Here is a 6124-nt window from a genome sequence, read left to right on the forward strand (position 1 = left end):
ACTTTTTTGTCGGAGGCTAAACACCAATTATTCATGTAACCTGACTCTATATGAAGCTGGGTTTTTTTGGCAATACATTGTCAAATATTATAAAAAAGCTACGTATTTTTAAATAACACGTTCTGCTGAAGAATAAACCAATTACTCTTGCATCACATCACAGGGGAAAGCACTATTGACACTTGAGGTGGCACTTTGGTGAATATCTGAGACACTGCTATAGACGTATGGAAAGATCACTTTCAGATAATGAAGTGTGCAAAACAGAATGATCATGTAATATAAATATGATCACTTGTACAGATGCATATGTACATACATAGAGACATGTACGTAGACACATATGACCATATGTAATTATAATTTGCAAGTTTTGTTTAGAAAAAGTCGTACTGAGAGAAATGTTACTTTTTAATGTGCCAAGTAAATATCAGCATTAGCAACTTATAATAAAAGAAAGCTTGAGACAAATAATCAAAATCAAAATAAAACATTGTTTGGCATAATTTTTAAACGTGCCAGTGTGTTTGTATTTTCTTCTATTGCTGGCAATGGAATTTCAGAGAGCAGTTATTCACTTTATACACTCTTTGGAGAATATTATCTAGTCATGTGCGCCCAGTAATAAAAATAAAAATAAAATGCTAAATGTCAACCTCTGTAATACCAGCAGACATGAAATCACTCCATCATCCATTCTAGAGTTGCACCTGAATTCGAAGGGACATTTTGTCTTTGCTCGAGCAAAAGGCCTAACGCTTTGTTCTCTATAGGACCCAGAGCCTGGAACTGAGAATTCACCATCTCCAACACACCTTTGCTTTGGCACTGCAGTTATGAGCTGTGGCTTTGGTATCTTTTAGTCACCTCAGGCAGAACTTGATATGATTGACTTATTTTTAAAAGAAAAGAATAAATTGTTGCAATTTTCTAAAAATTTGGTGATTGCTTATAAAATATAAAGCACGAACTATCCATTGGTGAGGGCTAATTAGCATGATAAGTAGCATTGCACCCTGTATATGGCAAACAAAGAATGAATTACAAGTTTCAGTCCTCAAGCCCACATTCTAATGACAGTGGAATAATCCACAGAGTGGAAAATTTTTAGAGTAAATATGACACACACTTCCACAATGACATAATTACAGGCCTTATTAAAAGAGATATGGTGGAGAGAAGCTTCTTTAGATACTCCAAGAACTCTGTTCAGTGTTTGTCACAGCTCATGACTTCATCTGCTCTAAAGGTATAACTGAACCTTTCATTTCCATGTCAGAAATTCAAGACTCCAATGTCTTTCTTTGTTCCTTGGTTAATTTTGGCAATAGCCTGCTATCACAAAAGCTGCAGATTTGCTGTGACCCTTTTAATACACTGTTCCTTCCTCATCCCTGTATGCACTGCTTGGTGCAATACTGACCACAACTTATTTCTCCCAGCAATTCTTAGACACTTGCTGCCTTACACAGAAGTATGTAGCCTGCAAAGACAGTGACGGCAACATTTCTGCAGTAGTCTATTGTATGGTGGCAGTGACATCTAGTGGGCTCCAACGACATTTCCAGATTTCCCAAATGTTCCAAAAATAGATCAAACCATCTCTTTTTAGGATGCTCTGACCTTGTTATAAAAGCATTTTTGAAAGTACAATCAAATATGAATAGTCGGAGGTTGAATTTAGTAATTAAGGCTGACTCTTACTTTAGGAGCACGTGGAAGATTTATTTTAATTAGGAGCTGAAGTTTATGGAGCTCTCTTGATAGTAAATGCTCTGAAGAAGTCATTTCAAGTAATGCAGGATTCAGCACTCCCCCAAACACCTCTGCAAAAAACAGAAAAACTTTGCTCTGTCGTGCTTCCTGAAAAGCATGTGGAAAACGACAGGGTAAGACTGTTGGATTTCCATGACTGTATATATAAACAGTATATCTGTTGAAAAGCTATGTGGGCTGTAATCTCAGTGGCTGACACAACTGCCACATGCCATTTCAAACTAGATATAAAAGATGTGATGGTTGATGTAAAACCATATAAGCTATGTTCCTCAATGTCTTCCCAATATTCTTAAAATAATTTCAGCTTCCAGCTTCCTACACAGACTTCATGATGTTCCATGAAGAAGGTAAGTTTAATTATTCCTATGCCACATGTGAAGAAATTGTAGTACCATGTATAAAATTACTTTCTCACAGTAATTATTAGCGAAGTGGTAAAGCTGCAAATATACCTCCAGTCATTAATCTGTTATTGCATAGTAAAAGGAAGAAACTCCAAAAGTTTATTACTATTTCCACAGAGGCCAGTTCCTCCAAGTATAAGATAGACAACTTCTTCTGAGATAGACAGCTGGGATGTAGGACCAAAGTATTATCTTCCTGCTCCAGGAAGTACGATATTGAAAGGACAAGGACCATAAAAACAACACATGATTTACCTAGACCAGTTCCCTGACATTTCAGGACTTTTGCCTACTGAACGTTTTGTCAGTTGTTGTGTGCAGTCCTAGTACAACTCCAGTTTGAGTGTTAGGGGAAGCACAGCAACAGCTGCCACGAGGACCATTGAAAGAGTGCACTAATGTGAAAAGAAGCATTAATTCTCACTCAGCTGTAGTTTCTGAGCGGAAGTGTGCTGTTGAGAACAGCTGCTTTCTGGTTCTGTCAAACCACTCCCCAGATTTTTCATGAAAGCCTGATTGTACACAGGCCAGGCAGCTGGAACAACTGATTTTTTTTTTTTTTAATAATCTTTGCCTGGTTATTATCAAGCTAAGCTCACAGTTGTTAATGTTGGCAAAGATTCTATAGACTCACACACAAATAAATGTCCTTATCTATTCCAGTAAAACAAATTTTGCTTATTAAATAGAGGTAAAATTTAATAAATTTATTTAAAATTGTGTATTCTACTCCTTTTATTTTTATATGTCTTTTCTGTACATTAATAAATGTTAAATCAAATTTACACACATTTATCTTGAAAACCTGGTTCCAGGATTCCTAATATTCTTCAAAGTATTAGGTAGAGTTCTGCAGAGTTGTGACTGGTAATACATTGCCAGAACTCTTAACTTCCCACTGTTATACTGCATTAAAAGACTATAAATACATAAATGTTAATAAAACATATGTTTTATGCAAATATATGCTGCAGTTACATATTCATGAGTGGGAAGAGAAGTGGTGTATATACACATAGTGACATATGAGCCATAAACCTCAGTGTATTACAGAACTAAATAAGTATGAATTCCAACATGGGCACTACATTATTGACATTAGATGGGCTACCAAAATGTGTTTGTTTCATTTACAGTGTTTTCACAGGATATAAACTGGCTTAAGAAGGCATTTCTGGGATTGCCTTTTTCAAATCTTTCACTCCAAAGCCTTTGGTTCAAACACGACCTTCCCATACAGTTAGCAAACAGTACTGGGATTCACCCGAGAATCATTTCAGTTATAAGCTATTATTCTTTATATAAAAATATTTTATTTTAATTATACTATAAATCTTCATATTAATATAATTTTGGTTGGTTGGTTGGGGTTTTCTATACGAATTCTATTTCTAGTCATACGAAGGAATGTTTCAGTGTCTGTTTGTATCCAACAGTACAATGCTGTAAAAGGTCTTTTTGGACATGTTATAAGCAAGGCTGAAGATCAGATAGTACGCAAAATATGGTGTTCACCACACCTGCTGGTGTATTGGTCTCTTCTTAATTGTCAGAGATCGGGGACATGACATGCTTTAATTTCTTTTTCGGCCTGAGACAATTTTTCAGCCTGACAATCTTATGGCTCCGATACTTTTACAAGTAACCATCACTGCTGTCTACCCTGCACTTCTGAAGGCAGCTACCATTTGATAGTGTTCCTGCAGCACAGCTCCTCAGTCCTTGCAGCTTATCACAGTGAGTTTGGCTATCTCTACACACTGGGCATTTTTTGAATATACCTTCAGCACTCTCCATGTCAGTATCTGGCTTGTAACTAAGCCTGTGTGCTAGGTATGGCTTTCCTTACCTGAGCCAGATATATCAGTTTATCCCTAACTCAAATCCCTGACAGTCATGTTTTCGGTTCTGGAAAGCAGTTGTAGAGAGGGACTGCATTTCCTACTAGAACCGGGTATTGAAGCTTCCAATAAAGACAGGGCAGACAGCCTGCATTTGGTAATATCCTAAAATGGCAACAGCAATCTCCAAGATTCAGTTGTTAATACTTGAATGTCTGTTCCTTCTAGGATGCCAAAAAGAAATTCCAGAGTTTGTCCTGAACATGTAATGTTCAGTACGTAATAGGCCTACAGCATGCAGAGAAAGAGAATGTCAAGAAAGAGAGTAATTCAGTAGTGTTTTAAGAGCAGTAGAATACCACGGAATTCAGGAAGCATAGAGTTCTAGGTTGTGATCCAATAACTGAATTTATTTTTACATGAAAGGATAAAATGGCGAAACAGTTATCCAAGCTAGAGTTTTATATGAAATATGTAAACATGCAGTAGAACAGATCTTCCTCTTGAATAAGTGCAGCAGTCATTAGTCTGAAGAGTAATTTTATCCCTCTCACTCACATTCTGACTGCTTAGCATTCATGAAAAGAGGAAGGATGTTAAAAGTGAGAACTGAAAAACCAGATCCAGTGCCCCACATATGCCAAGCAGCCCATCTGCTAATGGTGGAAGTACTGGCTACTAAGGCATTTTCCTAAGGAGTAGTATCATTCTGTTTGGGGCTCCTCAAGAAAGCAGCAATTAAAGTAGGTATTCCAAATCCTGCAACAGCACTCTAACCCTTGGAGGCTTAAAGGATGGGAGTCTCCTTCCTCTTCCATCCAGGTTGGGTTAGAAAAAAGAGGTATTTAATCATTTTCTGGAGGAAAAGCAGAGTGTCAAGGATGTCAGTTAATACAACACAGAAAGCAGCACCTTCCTCCCTGGCATGTGAGGTTCACATGTCATGGGCAGCAACAGGCTGCAAGTTTCAGGGACGAATTCGCAGTATTTTGATCTGGGAAGAGCTAGACCATGTTGGTGACTGACCATTTCTGCCTGAATATACCACTCTCCCAAGGCATTATTGGGGTGCATCTCACCTGAGGTGGTTCTTCTGCCTTATGGTCAAGCACCACTACTTTCAGTATTTTGGCATCTGTTTTTGTGGAACTCCACCCATGGGAACTGCTGAAACTTAGTGACAATGGAAGCTATGAACTGAAATAATTGCATCTGTGCATCCAAATTTAAAATCTTTGATATTGCTGTCTTTTCACATATGCTAAATTGATACCACAAGGAATCATAATCAGTTTTTATATGACTGTAATCAGCTCTCATCAGACCATTTAGGACTGAGCATTGAAAGAGAGACTTGTGTGACTTCTGTATACCAGTAACACTAATTTTAAGAAATGGAAACAAACTTGCCATATAGGTTTTATATGCAAACGTTTATATCCATGTATAAGTGAGACAATAAAAGCTGAAAGAGGTAAAATGATTGAATAAAAGGAAACATATACACACAATAGCTTTCAAGCCCTGTTCTTATCAGGATAAAAGGTACAATGGGAACTTTGCACAGCCTGGGTTTTGTTTTAGTTTTAATTCCTGGAATTTGACCGGCATGTAAGCAAGATTGCTCTGATTGTTACAGTTATTTCCCTTTTCTGGAATTCACTTCTTGTCATAATGCCATAGGATTTCCTCTGACTTTATCAAATTCAGCCAAACAGTACTTCTATTCGGATTATGAAGTAAATTACTTTATTGAATGACCAGGATAATTTTTAAGCTGGGTATATTAAGTTGCTGCCAGTGATGCGACAATGTAAATCTGTTTTCTAAGTCCTAGCTCATGTCAAAGGTACTTTCTTTTCTTCGTGGACATTCAAAAATCATGATGAGAGATGTTAAAATAATGGAAATTACTAAAAGTAGAGACCATTTTGTCCTGATTTGCTTGATTACTGCTATTAAGTTATGCTACTCTACTCAAGGTTTTCAAATACTCCCTTTGTGATGCTTTGGTGCTATCGCATAGTTGCATCTCAGTATTTGTTTATACAAACTAGCTCTTTTAATAAACAGCCCCTTTTTTTTTTTTTCTAGACGGCT

Source organism: Lepidothrix coronata, unplaced genomic scaffold (assembly GCF_001604755.1).
Source record: "Lepidothrix coronata isolate B3197 unplaced genomic scaffold, Lepidothrix_coronata-1.0 Scaffold12, whole genome shotgun sequence".
Lineage (NCBI taxonomy): Eukaryota > Metazoa > Chordata > Aves > Passeriformes > Pipridae > Lepidothrix > Lepidothrix coronata.